This window comes from Nomascus leucogenys, chromosome 11 (assembly GCF_006542625.1).
Source record: "Nomascus leucogenys isolate Asia chromosome 11, Asia_NLE_v1, whole genome shotgun sequence".
Taxonomy (NCBI): domain Eukaryota; kingdom Metazoa; phylum Chordata; class Mammalia; order Primates; family Hylobatidae; genus Nomascus; species Nomascus leucogenys.
This window is the reverse complement of record NC_044391.1, coordinates 100,266,972-100,281,484: the sequence shown is the minus strand read 5'-3', so window position 1 is coordinate 100,281,484 and position 14,513 is coordinate 100,266,972. Positions and strand designations below refer to the sequence as shown.

The 14,513-nt window shown below is 39.8% G+C and overlaps 1 protein-coding gene across 1 annotated transcript in view; it reads right to left on the bottom strand.

The window, feature by feature from the left end:
- PIK3CA (phosphatidylinositol-4,5-bisphosphate 3-kinase catalytic subunit alpha) overlaps positions 1–14,308 on the bottom strand; it is a 96,235-nt gene extending 81,927 nt beyond the window's left edge. The window contains exon 1 of the mRNA XM_030822846.1: positions 14,062–14,308. The gene's annotated coding sequence lies outside the window, so the exon portion shown is untranslated. The remainder of the gene's footprint in view (positions 1–14,061) is intronic.
- Between the last annotated feature and the right edge of the window lie 205 nt (positions 14,309–14,513).

The window sequence follows — 14,513 nt, the reverse complement described above, 5'->3', positions numbered from 1 at the left end:
TATTTATATTTCTTTCTCCTATCTATTCTGTTGCATGTCTATGGATTTGCTAAAGGAAATTCAGTGATACTAGGCAGAATTTACTTTATAAAAACACTAAGCAGGTTTCTGTTACCCTCTTTGCCTAGAGACAAGAAGACAGAAAATGTAAATAAGGTGACAAATCTATGTGTTACTTTCACCTCCTTATGGAATAATCACTCCCTTTGTGCAAACACCCAATTTTTGTCCTATCTGCTCTGTGTGGAGAAGCAGCACTTCCCTTAAGGCCTTGTAATGAGAAGTGTACCATGAGCCTCCTGTGCCATTCTTGCTAGCTGGACAGAAGACATTGCTACTGAGCCAAGAAGACTTGATCTGTCTTATACCGAGGAAGAAGGGAAGGTCTGATGCAATGAAATGGGACATTTGCTTATAATTCTAGATCAGAACCATAATAGTAATTTGCCTACTAACTATGTAACATTGAACAAACTACTGTTTTGTGAGCCTGAAAAGTTGGTACTAAATAGCTAGTAACTGAAAGAGATATTTCTGGGGTGCCATGTTCTAGAAAAGAGCACGTGCAAACAAACATAGTCTGTGATTGTACAGAATTGACATTTTTCTTGAAAATCTCAAGTCATCCATAGAGTACAATGTATGTGGTTTTTGTATACCACACTGTACAAAATTGTGTTTTGTACAAAGATATAATGCACCTACAGCAATCTAAAACAATAAATATATGCAATATATAAAATACACTTAGAATTAAAAAGGGTGTAGGTTTACATGTGGGGTGCATACGTGTGTATATCAAAGAGAATACATGACAGTTTCTTGTTGCCATATCTGCAGGCCACATTGGAGACCAATACAATTGCTCAGCAAGCCCAAACAGCAGTTTCTCTTCCAGCACAGGATCAAACTGCTGTTTCTTTGGTTGGGCACTACAGGCTGGGTATTAGAGGCCGTGTTGTATGAACATTACATGTCTGAATAAGAGAATCACACTCAACACAGCAAAATGTACATACCTAGACCTAGGCACTGAGACCAACTGAAGGGATGGCAAATTCTTATCTTTAAGTGTCTACTTTGAAGCAAAAGCTCAGTAGTGAGATGTGATTTGCAATATTTACATTAGCTATGTGCTACATAACAATGTTCTGGTCAACTGTGGACTACATATACAACAGTGGTCCCATAAGATTAATGGAGCTGAAAAACTCTCATCATTTAGTGACATCATAGCTGTCATAACATTGTAGCGCAATTACTTTACTTTTTAAAAAATCTAGTGTAGCCTAAAGGTGCAGTGTTCATCAAGTCTACAGTAGTGTGTAGTAATGTCCTGGGCCTTCACATTCACTCACCACTCACTCAACAACTCACCCAGAGTAACTTCTAGTCCTGCAAGCTTCACTTGCGGTAAGTGCTTTATACATGCATACCGTTTTTTAAATTTTTTACACTGTATTTTACTGTACCTTGTCTATGTCATTTAGATATATTTATATATAAAAATACCGCTGTGTTACATTTGCCTATGGTATTCAGTATAGTAATATACCATACAGGTTTGTAGCCCAGGAGTAATAGGCTGTACCAGATAGCATAGGTGTCTAGTAAGCTATACCATCTATGTTTGTGTCAGTACACTCTGTGGTGTTTGCACAATGATGAAATCATCTAATGATGCATTTCTTACAACATATTGCCACTGTAAAGCTACACATGACTGTATTATTTTTGTCACGTTTTTATGTTTGACTGAGTAGGTACAGTTGATTTCATGTAAAATAAATAAGGTGAGATTCCACTGTACTAATTAGATGTGGGACTTCATTTTCCTAATCATGGAAATGAAGTGATTACAAGTGTATCAAAGTGTTATTGTGAGGATTAACGGAGGCAACATACACAAAGTCCATAATGTTCCCCCTACTCAGATTTATTAAAGTTTGGGTTTATGGGAATTCAAAATATACACATTTATGTGTACATATAGAAAAACCAAGAAAACTTCTTCCACCGGTTTCAACTATAACTCTTCGTGATGTCATTTAAAAATAAGTAATAAATTCTTAACTCCAATGCCTAAATTAGTCATAATCCCATGCTATGGAAACAAACTCTTGGTCAGCGCCAAGGCAATCCAATGTCATGTTATTTTTTCATTGTACATATCACCCCCTAAAAGAGACAAAATTATATGCAGTTTTTCATGTACAAAAAAGCTTGGAAGCATGCTTAATAAAAATCATTCTTTAAAAGCACACAACAATGAAAACAATTACAACAAAAATCGCAGATAATTTCTGAAGAAACCTCCATATATGTTAACAACAACATATGTACTTTTTTTTTTTTTTTTTTTTGAGACGGAGTCTTTCTCTGTCCGCCAGGCTGGAGTGCAGTGGCGCGATCTCGGCTCACCGCAACCTCCACCTCCTGGGTTCACGCCATTCTCCTGCCTCAGCCTCCCGAGTAGCTGGGAATACAGGCGCCCGCCAACACACTCGGCTAATTTTTTGTGTTTTTAGTAGAGACGGGGTTGCACCGTGTTAGCCAGGATGGTCTCGATCTCCTGACCTCGTGATCCGCCCGCCTCAGCCTCCCAAAGTGCTGGGATTACAGGCTTGAGCCACCGCGCCCAGCTCAACATATGTACTTTTTTAAAGTGTGTAGATTTTACTATTATCCTGGTATACGAGAAATACAGACCATGAAATCATCAACTTTAGAAAAATAAGTTACCCTGCATGACCATCAAGAGCAGTCTAGCCAACTGCTAAAATGCAAGAAGAAAACATAAACATATACACATTTTCCACAAACTTAAATATGAGTGAATAGTCTTATTTACATAAAGTAGTAACAACAGTACTAAAACGAGGTAGACGATACCACAGAAACTTGTATCAGTGGCACCACATAGCTATTTGGTAATTAAAGGCAATGACTTAGAGATTGAACTGATGGAAATAATTAAAACACATGGTTGCTTTCCTTATTTTTACATAAATGACTTGTAAAGACATGTCCATTGAATGTCCTAGGTAACAGAGTGATATACAAAAGTCAAATATTATATTCAATAAAGACTTCATAGCAAGTAGAATGGACAAACAAGATACAAGCAGCTTGAAAACAGGACGTGAGATTTCTTTAAAAGCCCTGTAATATAAGGACTATGAGACAATACGACACAACTCTTGTCTTTAGTGCATGAAAAAAGACAGGGGAAAGAAAGACAAGACAGGGAAAGGAAGTATCTAGCAGCACAAAACAAAACTGCTTCAATGGTAGAGTGCTATTAAGATCAGTGCTGGGAATTCGAAGATTCCAGGAATGGACAGGGAAAATCAATCCACAGGAAGCATAGACTAGATGTGAAAAATGTACATTCATTTACTTAATATCTTCTGTCCATTAATTCCTCATTCCTATTAAACTAAATATCCATATGCTAACTTCCCTTAGGATTAGGTATGAAATAGCATTCAGATTCCTGGAGCTAGAATGAAATTTTAAAAGTTTTAACAAATAAAAAGCAAGGAGTATTGTAAGGAACTACTCTAAACTTGTTTGAAGGCAACCTTATAGTCCACTATCCAGAAATCAGATCCACTAGTAAATTCTTGGAAGGGACAGAATTCAATTCACTTCATAATGTTAAAGCACCCAAATAAATGGATGCATGTAACATGGTTCTTACTCTCAAGGAGTTCACAGATACTTACTGAGTACTTACTATGTACAACACACTTTACTAAATGCTTTCAAGTATTATTTATTTAATCCTCATTACAACACTGTGATGTAGGTAGTTATCACCCCTCATTTACAAATGAAGAAATACGTATTACCTGGAGAATATTCAACAGGTTAAATAACTTGCCCAAAGTTACAAAACTAGTAATCTCGATAGTCTGCTTCCAGAGAACACACTCTTAACCATTATGAGATATATTTAGGAAAAGGCAAGGAAAATTAAAGAAGTCTAAGTACACTGACCATATTTTGTGGATTTTCTAAGACTATCCTGACTGCAAATATCCCGTCCCATTGTCAGATTACGTGCCTCAATTTTGATTGGTAAAAAAAATTAGAGTAAACAAACATATATGTCTGATATTTATACCAAACAAACAAACAAAAAAGACCATAGCATGATACATTTAGCTGTGCTTTAGCAGTTATACACTGGTAGATTTACTCAAAATGATTTTGAAGAAATCTGGAGGCTCATACTATCACTAAGAAATCTGAAAGCTGGTCATTTCTAGTGAAGAAAAGTCTCTACACTGTACAATTACTAATATTTTAAACTGTTCTGAGTTTTACTACTACTGTTATTATCAAGTATAGAAACTGCTTTGAAAAAGTCATGTTCAACTTTTACAACTGGTATATAGTTAGAAAAAAGAATACAAATATCACTTTCATAAATACAATAAGATGCTGCCTATCATGGTCTCAACTGCAAATAATAGTAGCCATTAGATTTTAAGAAAAGCTTCATAAGGCATATAACTTTAAAATGACATTACTATGCATTGACATGTATACGTATAAAAGTTAAGGTTCCAAAATGTAATTCTTTCCTTTCCCTGCTGTCATGTATGGTTTCATTTCAGATTGGAGTTTATAAGTAGTGTCTAATTTCAATATTTTTTCCACAAATTTTCCCATTAATGCTGCTTTGAATTGGATGACATACTCCATAAATCTATATTCACGAAATAGTGGCTGACTTAGCAAAAAATTCCAAGGATGTTTAGCTTGCCAAAGACGTTAACCTCCTAAGAAAAAAATATAGTTCAGTCACTGTGGGGCTAAAGGCAGTCAGTTGTTTTGAAATACAATAGTACTTTCAGGTCTAGACCCGCCATAAGTCCATCATGAAAAAGAACTTGGAAAAGCAAGAACTCTCAAAGAAAAACAAGCTGCAGAAATATGCTTGGCTTGTTGAAAAATGAGTACATCTTCAAAATAACTCTAAATAATATCTCATTACCTGAGCAGTGTGCTGGTTAAAAAATATTCAAAAGTTGAAGGTAATTTGAATATTAACAGAAAAAATAAATCAATAGCATAAACATCACTGCTTTCTGATCAAAGATAATGATTTCTGTCATCTTTCCACATACTTATCTGCACAACTGAGGACAGACCTAGAAAAAAGAGGCTTACCATGCCTACAGATTTATGTTTCTAAGATTAGGACACATTTTCTGAAAACCACCTAGAGGGATGAGTTACCAAGGGAAATATGGAACATAGTTTCCTAGAAGTCTTTAACAAGTAAGGATGATGGCCAGTGCCTATTAAGGGTGCTGTGACAAGTCTGCTGGCCTTTATAACCCTGGCAACTGGTATGCAGTAGATGACCTACTCTCAACGTCTGGCAGTCATTTAATTGCTCCCAGTGCCAGTAACCAAAATTTTGACCACACCTGTAGCAATTTATTCTCCAAAGTCACTAACAGTTTCAAAAAAGGGGGGAAAAATCTTTCCACTCCATTCTTTTCCAATGGCAGCTTTTCTCTGCCACAGAATTTCACACAAAGGCCTTTAAAATACATGCAAATTTATAAACAGGCAGACAAAATGATCTTAGCTTCTGAAAACACAACAAACTGAGCGAGACTGTCTTCCCTCTAGGGAGTGATTTACTCTTCCCTGAAATAAAAAACAGGCTTTAACATACTAGGAATCTCAGCATTTGGGAGTTGTAAAGAACCTTAGAAATTTTGCAGGTGAAGAAACAAGCTCTGAAAGGCCAAGATCTTAGGCCAAACAGCTAGTTAATAGATGAATGGAGAAACCGTGTTTTCTGATTTGTGATCGAAGTTTTTTTCACCACAGCACACAGCCTCTCTGTAACCTAACAATCTTGGCCAAAATGTCTCCAAATATCAATAGAAATAGGCAACTAGTTAATAACTTATACAAAAGTGTTTCTTATATACCGTTATCCCTTGGTATCTATGGAAAATTGGAGATTGGGTCTAGGACCCCTGTGGATACCAAAATCCATAGATGTTCACGTCCCTTATATAAAATGGGGTACTAGATGCATATAACCTACTCCTGTATATTTTAAATCATCTCTAGATTCCTTATAATACCTAATACAATGTAAGTGTTATGTAAATAGTTGTTCTACTGTTTTGTTTAGGGAATAATGATCAAAAAAAATCTGTATATGTTTAGTACAGAAATAACTATCCTTTTTTTTCCTAATATTTTCAATCAGTGGTAAGTGGAACCCATGGAGGCAAAACCCACGATTACAAAGGGCCAAATCTGCGCTCAATAAATGATCAACTAAGACCAGCATACAGCAATTTACCTGCTTTTCAGAAAAAGTGTATGGCTCCTGGCAGAAATATATGAAAGTATTTTTATTTCTAAATATGACTCTATGTCACAAAGATCAGTGCTTACTGATCACCTACATTTGGACACTACACTATGTGCTGAGGATACAAAAATGAACACAACATGGTCTCCTCCTGTTCAAAAACATATGCCTAAAATCCTCTTCATAATAGTGCCTTATATTTTTGTTGTACTTATAAGACATATTTGTCCATTGAACCTTGCTAACTCCTGGTGAGTTAGGAGAGTTATGATTAGAGCAAAATGATTCTATCCCTATACAGCTTTTTTTTTTTTTTCACATCACAACACTGATTTCCTTGGCTTCTACTACACAAATACTTAAAATCCAAAGTGTACCTGACAAGCATAGTCTGTAAGAATTCTTACAGATTTTTGGCCGGGCACGGTGGCTCACGCCTGTAATCCCAGCACTTTGGGAGGCCGAGGCAGGTGGATCACGAGGTCAGGAGATCGAGACCATCCTGGCTAACACGGTGAAACCCCGTCTCTACTAAAAATACAAAAAAATTAGCCGGGCCTGGTGGCAGGCGCCTGTAGTCCCAGCTACTCAGGAGGCTGAGGCAGGAGAATGGCGTGAACCCGGGAGGTGGAGCCTGCAGTGAGCCGAGATCGCGCCACTGGACTCCAGCCTGGGTGACAGAGCGAGACTCCGTCTCAAAAAAGAAAGAAAAAAAAAAAGAATTCTTACAGATTTTTAAAAATCTCTCATTGATTTCAAATGGCAATGCTGGCCATTATACAGACCCCTTTGTAACAACTGCAAGAATATACAAAAGTTGCTAAAACACAACCTCTTATAAATGAGTACAATTTAAATTATCAAGCTAACTACCAAAGTGATACTTAAGAAATGAGTACATTGTCAGGCCAAATATGAAACATTATGCTTCTGTTAAATATAAATTTAAAATAATAATTAGTACATATACATTTTTTCCTAGTTTTATGCAACTTGTGATTATTTATCTCATTAATTATGTTACTTAGCAAGCAACACATTACAATTCCTATTGTATCAATATAGAAAAAGACACAAAAATGTGTTACAATCTGCCCCCCACCATATACATATACAAAGTAGCAGTCCAAAGGGGAATTTAGTCTCTTAGGCCAGTGGTCCCCAACTGTTTTGGCACCAGGGAGCAGTTTCGTGGAAAACAATTTTTCCACGGATTAGGGAAGTGTGGGGGTGATGGTTTGGGGATGAAACTGTTCCACCTCAGATCATCAGGCATTAGATTCTCATTAGGAGCAGGCAACCTAGATCCCTTGCATGTGCAGTTCACAATAGGGTTGCTACTTCTATGAGAATCTAGTGCCGCTGCTGCTCCGAGGACAAAGAGGCAGAGCTCATGCGGTAATGCTGGCCCCAATGCTCACCTCCAGCTGTGCAGCCCGGTTCCTATCACCTCCAGCTGTGCAGCCCAGTTCCTAACAGGCCAGGGACAGGTACTGGGTCTGCTGGCCAGGGGACCCCTGTTTTAGGAATCTAAACCAGAGCTCTCTAATACATACGAGAAACAGCTTCACTTTAAGAACTATTTGAAGAAAAAGATAGCTCTAAGCCACCACTTTTATTACAAACTTTTTATTGGAATAGTTTAACTTAAAACTCCCTAAACTGTATAGGTAGAGAGGGAAAGAAAGAACATCTAAAAAGTCCTTAACCATGATCAACTGATTCATATACTAAAAATTAAATGTGAATAAGGTATATAGTGATAAAATATTAGCAGTATATCCAATAGCTGAATAATCTTTTTGAATGATGGAAATCTCTAGCCTTGGAGCTGAATCCTCAGACTTTAACTATATATTGCCTCATATTTCTCTTTTATATACTAACACTTCAGTTTCCCCTATCCACAGTTTTTAATTTTTAATAAGTATTTCTTCCAAATAAGTTACTTACAAAATTCACTTTCACATAAACTTAAAGGAAAACTCAGGCAAGCAAATTTGACTTACACAAAAATAAGACTGGTAACAAGAAACTTCTGCAGAGCTATGTTTCAAGTACCCGTTATCAGAAACGCTGGAGACCAGAAATATTTCAGATTTCAGATTTTGGAATATTTGCATACACATAATGTGATATATTGGGGACCCAAGTCTAAACACGAAATTCATTTATGTTTCACATACACCTTATACACACAGGCTGAAGGTAATTTAATACAATATTTTAAATAATTGTATGCATGAAACAAAGTTTGTGTACCTTGGACCACCAGAAAGCAAAGGTGTCAGGTATAGAATTCTCCACTTATACGGCCATACGTTGGCGGCACTCAAGAAGTTTCAGATTTTGGAGCATATAAAATTTCAGATTTTCAGATTAGGGATGTCCAACCTGTATTACATTCTGTGTAAGTTTACTTTCAATATTACCAAATAAATAAAGGTGATATATATAACACAATATTAAATTTTAAAATATAATTCCCAAGTAGAGAAAGATATCAACAACTTCAGTCTGCTGATACCTGTAACTGCTAATCTGACATTGAAAACATTATTTGTGCCTATCTTCTGGAATTAGTCCTGACCAGAAGACCAATTTTTCCTATATTTCTTATATCACCTAAAAATTACTAAATAATGGTTCCTGAATTTTAAGGTTTGGTGAACAGAGATTTCACCAAAATCTTTGGATTTTCTTTTATAAATCATCCTTAATTTTAATGTTTCCTTTTTTTAGAATGATGAAGTCTGATTTTACTTATCTTTGGAGACAGTGTAAGTTCATCAGTTTAGACTTTACCCTCCCGCATATTATTATATATGTATGAATAGCTTGGCACTTGCTATCCTCTCTTGGTTGAAACTTCCAGGCATAATTATTTCCCAGGCAGGTTGACTAACACCTGGGTGTTTGACAGTGGAATGGGTTTCTGAGAGACTGAAACCAAATGTCACAGTGTTTTTTGGTCCCTAATCACACCTGCAGTGCTAACAGTCAGCAAAGTGGAAAATAGGATTTATTACATAAACTGTGTCCTTTTGTTATCTCAGATAAGTCCACTCATGAGATCTAACACTTCCTAAGGAGAAAGGAAATGAACATTTATTAAGCACCTGATCCAGGGCAAGAACTGTCTTGGATCTATATTATCTCATTTAACTCAACAACTCTATTGAATAGTAATCACCCCCATTACAGATAAGAAAATCTGTCCCAAGTAATCCTGCCAGTAAGTTTAAGAACTAGGTTTTGAACCATGGTGCCTCAGATTCCAAAGCCAATACTGTTGATACTCACAGAATTTTAAGGCTAGATCACTGAGAACCACGTAGAGCACCTAGTACAATCCCTCTATGTTATACATGACACCCAAAGAGATTGAGACATGCCCAAATGTTTGTGGTGAAACAGGGGTAAGAATTCAAGTCTCCTGATTTCCAATGCAGTACTATATATGATAATAATCTTCATTTTTTGCGTGTGTATATGTCTGATGTGGAATGCCACTCTATACAATTTATAACATCTCAACTGTGCCCAAATGAAATTCATATGTGTGGCAATTTCAGGGTTGTACATTTTTAGTGACCAAAAATATTAAATGAAATTGGCAAGAATAAAAACTGGTGCTTATGAATCACTACATGTTTTAAAGAAGTCTGTCTCTACTATATTTATTTGTTCAGTCAAGTGTTGTAATGTACAGGCTACTGTGCTTGGCAGTAAGAATACAACTGTACAGTATATAAGACAGGAGTCCCTATACTCATGGAATTTACAGCCTGGTAGAGGATATGGACAAAGAAACAGGCAATTACAATGCAGTGAGGTTAATGCTATGACAGTGGGAGTACAAGATGCTATGGGAACAGGAAGCAGGGATACCTAACTCAGGCTGGACTTTTCTTTTTTGAGACGGAGTCTCGCTCTGTCGCCCAGGCTGGAGTGCAGTGGCGCGATCTCGGCTCACTGCAAGCTCCGCCTCCCAGGTTCCCGCCATTCTCCTGCCTCAGCCTCCTGAGTAGCTGGGACTGCAGGCGCCCGCCACCACGCCCGGCTAATTTTTTTTGTATTTTTAGTAGAGACGGGGTTTCACCGTGGTCTCGATCTCCTGACCTCGTGATGCGCCCTCCTCGGCCTCCCAAAGTGCTGGGATTACAAGCGTGAGCCACCGCGCCCAGCCAAGGCTGGACTTTTCAAAGGAGGTGACGTGAAAGATGAGTAGGAGTCAACTAGTTAAAGGAGGAGAATGGAGTGTTCAAATGTCTCAGGAAGTACAAACTGTATTTGCACAGGAGAGTATGGAAAGACCAAGGGAGCTGCAGGAGTAGGGAGGAGAAATAAACCTAGAGAAAGAAGCAAGGACCAAATCATACAGGTCCTTGACAGCCAGGGCTCTACATTCTTTTCTATTAGCATTTCCTGGTGAACTTCAAAACAAACAAACAAAACACAGATAACTGGGATCCATCTCAGACCAATTAAATCAGAATCTCTGGGGATGAGACCAGAGTACTTTTTTAAAAGCTCCCTAGATTATTCTAATGTGTAGCCAGGGTGAAAACCACTGTTTATGTAAAGGAAATTAAATAAAGATATTACTACAAATATGGGAAATGGAGACCTTCGGTAATTAAGCCTTCTTGGGCCCTAATTTCTTCAGTTCTATTAAAAAACAGGCTGGAGATTAGACGCAGCATGATACAGTGAAAGGAGTGGGAAAATGTTGGTTTTCTCAGTGAGTCTGTCACCTGCCAACTGACTGCAGATTAGAATACCATTTCTTAGGGACAGTAATACCACTCTGTCTATGGCACTGTTAATATAGCTCAAGGTAAGTAATACTTAAGAAAAACTATCTGATAACTGTGCTATGCTAATAAAATGTAAACCATGATATTCTAAGACATATACTTCTAAAAGCTGAATAATTTTTAAGATTGTAAATACTTTCACTGGAGATGAAATATTTTATAATGCTTAAGAAACACACTTCATTTAAAGAATCACCCCTATCTTGGAATTCAAGATACAAAATAATAAAATAGAGAACTGATCCTTTTAATGCTACTGTAGCTGCTCAAGAGATCAAATGGGATTAAGTTACCTCTCTTCAAATAAACAGATCAACAGAGCAAGTGCCCTTTAAATGGTAATCGTAACTGTTTAAAAATCTTTATTCAGTAAAGGGCACTTACAAGAAGCGGCACACAAAGTAAACTGGTTTAGAGAAAAAGTTATTACAATCTATGTTACGTATTATTTATAAGTTTAGGTTTTTTGTTTTGTTTTTTAAGGGGATACTGATTTGGGATGGAGAGGACCTTATCCTGACAGGAAGGAAGCTCTGCCACCAGAAAGGCTGTTCCACGCACAGAGCAAGCAAAACCACTGCATTTTTACAGTCTCCCTTTTAAATATATCAAGGCCCATGACAATTCACACTTCCATGAAGCCATTTTTCAGTTTAAGTACAGTATTTGTATTTAGTGACATCTCTTGGCGGGCGCGGTGGCTCACGCCTGTAATCCCAGCACTTTGGGAGGCCAAGGCGGGCGGATCACAGGTCAGGAGATCGAGACCATCCTGGCTAACACGGTGAAACCCCGTCTCTACTAAAAATACAAAAAATTAGCCGGGCGTGGTGGCGGGCGCCTGCAGTCCCAGCTACACAGGAGGCTGAGGCAGGAGAATGGCGGGAACCTGGGAGGCGGAGCTTGCAGTGAGCCGAGATCGTGCCACTGCACTCTAGCCTGGGCAACACAGCGAGACTCCGTCTCAAAAAAAAAAAAAAAAATTTTAGTTAAAAATTTTTTTAACCTTAGATAAATAAAAACACTCTTCTATATTTATAGGTGTTTCATTTTTAATTATTTAAAACTGACAGGAAAGTCTTTAAAACTTTATACGCACAATCATACAATATTAATATTCCTTTACTTTGTTATTTCCCCCATGATGCTATTATTACGATATGCTATCATTTTTTTCAATCACCCATTTTGTGATTTTAATATGAAAGTACTCTATTTTGAAAAAGCACAAGAAACTTTTGAAAAAAGCTATTAAGTTTTTATTTTGTCCCAAAATGTGAGATGAAAAAACTTAAGCAAAATACCAACACACACACACACACACACACACACACACACGCAAACACACACAGTCCTCTTCAGATAATTTTGGCTGATGACACTGCAGAACAGTTAATCTGATAATTAAAATTTTCCAGAACATGTGATGTTTAGATGGAGATCTATGCTGTCAATCGGACTTCAGTGCTTCAGTTAAAAGCAAAAAAAAAAAACAAAAACCTGAATACATAGACACGTTAAATTGTTAAGACTGTAGTTGCTTTGAGAGCAAAGTGTTTCGATTTATCCAAACTAACTTAGCAACACGGTATTTTTGAGTATTTTCCAGAAGTTTTCTTAAAACACGCAATCCAGCACATAAATGTTGTACGGTGCAATGTAAGCAAATACTCAGAAAAATTCAATTTCTAAGCAGGATAACATATGACCAATATTGCCCTCAGCAGTTCAAAAGTCGCAGTAGAAATGATCCCCTGAGATAACCTGGAATTTACCTACCCAAGTATTCTAAGGGGTTCTCCCCGGCCACACAAACTATGATTCAAAACATCGTTCCGAAAACCCAGGTCCTGCATGTGCACAAAGGCGCAGTGCTGGAATGAGGAAGCTTCACCAAGATGAAATCACAACTCCAATTCATTAAAGAATATGCAGACTGTTTTCTAGAAAGCCCCTCTTGTTGCGCTCCATTTACCCTTTATTTAACTATGTAAACAGCCTCAATTACTGACATTAAAAAATAGCTTTCCATTCCCAAGTCTGGTAACATGGTTGGCCACCATCACTATTCCTTTAGCATCCTAAAATAAACCCCTCAAGCCGAGGTCAAAAACACGCCGGCTGAACGTCTGGTGTTTACATAGCCCAATCCTGGGCCCTACCCTACCTTTCCGAGCCACTTAGGAGCCATGGTACAGGCATCACATAATACACTTAGTAAAGACACAAGTCACATGAGTCAGTGTCTCAGGTCTATGAATGAAAGATCTAAGCGTTTGTCTCAGCTAAAAGGAAAAAACAACCTCGAAAGGAAGGGTGGGAGGGGAGCTGGCGGGGGTGAGGGGAGCGGTGTTCCTTCCATACCCCTGCCGGGCGATTTAAACCCAGTGAGAGGCAAACGCAGGGCCGCCAGGCTGGCGGGGCCGGAGTCCTCGGGCGTGACAGCCCCTCAGGAAAAGCTCGCGGTTCCGCGCCCGGGTCCCTTGCGCCGCGGTGCTCGCGGCAGCCCCTCCACCCGCGGGCTGGGTGGGCGTGCAGGGCGCGGGAGATGGAGCCACCGCGGCCGGGGCGGCGGCCCTGGGCGCACTTCCTCAACCTCCAGCCGCCCCGTCCCCAAATCTGGGAGTAGAAGGAAAGGAAGAGCGAGGCGGCAGCCAGAGAGAAAGGAGAGGGAGCGGCGAGCCCTTGCCTCTGCAGCTGGGAGAGGCCAGAGGCAGGCGAGGGAGAGGGAGCGGCGATCGCAGGCGAACTCCGCCGCGGGCCGACGCTGGGAGACGACCAGGGCGTAGCCCCCGCCCAACACGGCGGGCGCGCCCGGAGTCTCCGGCACCCACCCGGTCCCCATTCCCACCGCACCCGTTCCCAGCCAGTCCGCGCTCTACTCACGCTCGGGGCTCTTCCAGGCTCCGCGGCTCTAACCGCATCGGGTCCCAGCCCCGCGGGCGGCGGCGGCGGCGCCGAGGGAGAGGAGAGCGGGCGGCACGGCACCCGCCTCCCGGCCCCTCTCCCCCGCCGCTCCGGAGCTGCCCGGCCGGGCCCGAGCCCTGCCTCGCCGGCGGCCCCAGCCCCAGTCCCAGCGGCTGCGGCAGCAGCAGCCCGAGACCTCAGCGGCCGCAGCGGCGGCACCGGAACTGCCGCTTTCTCCTTCTCGCTCCCTCTCCTCGCTAGCCCCCGCCACACGCCCCCGCCCCCGACTCCTTTCTCCGTCGCCCCTGTTTTTTTTTCCTTTTGTTTCCAGAATAAACTTTATTGGTCTCTTTTTCCGCTCACATCGTGTAAACAAACAACGAACTCTTCCCCACCCCCTCGGCTCCCCCCCTCCTCCGGCAGAGGAGGGT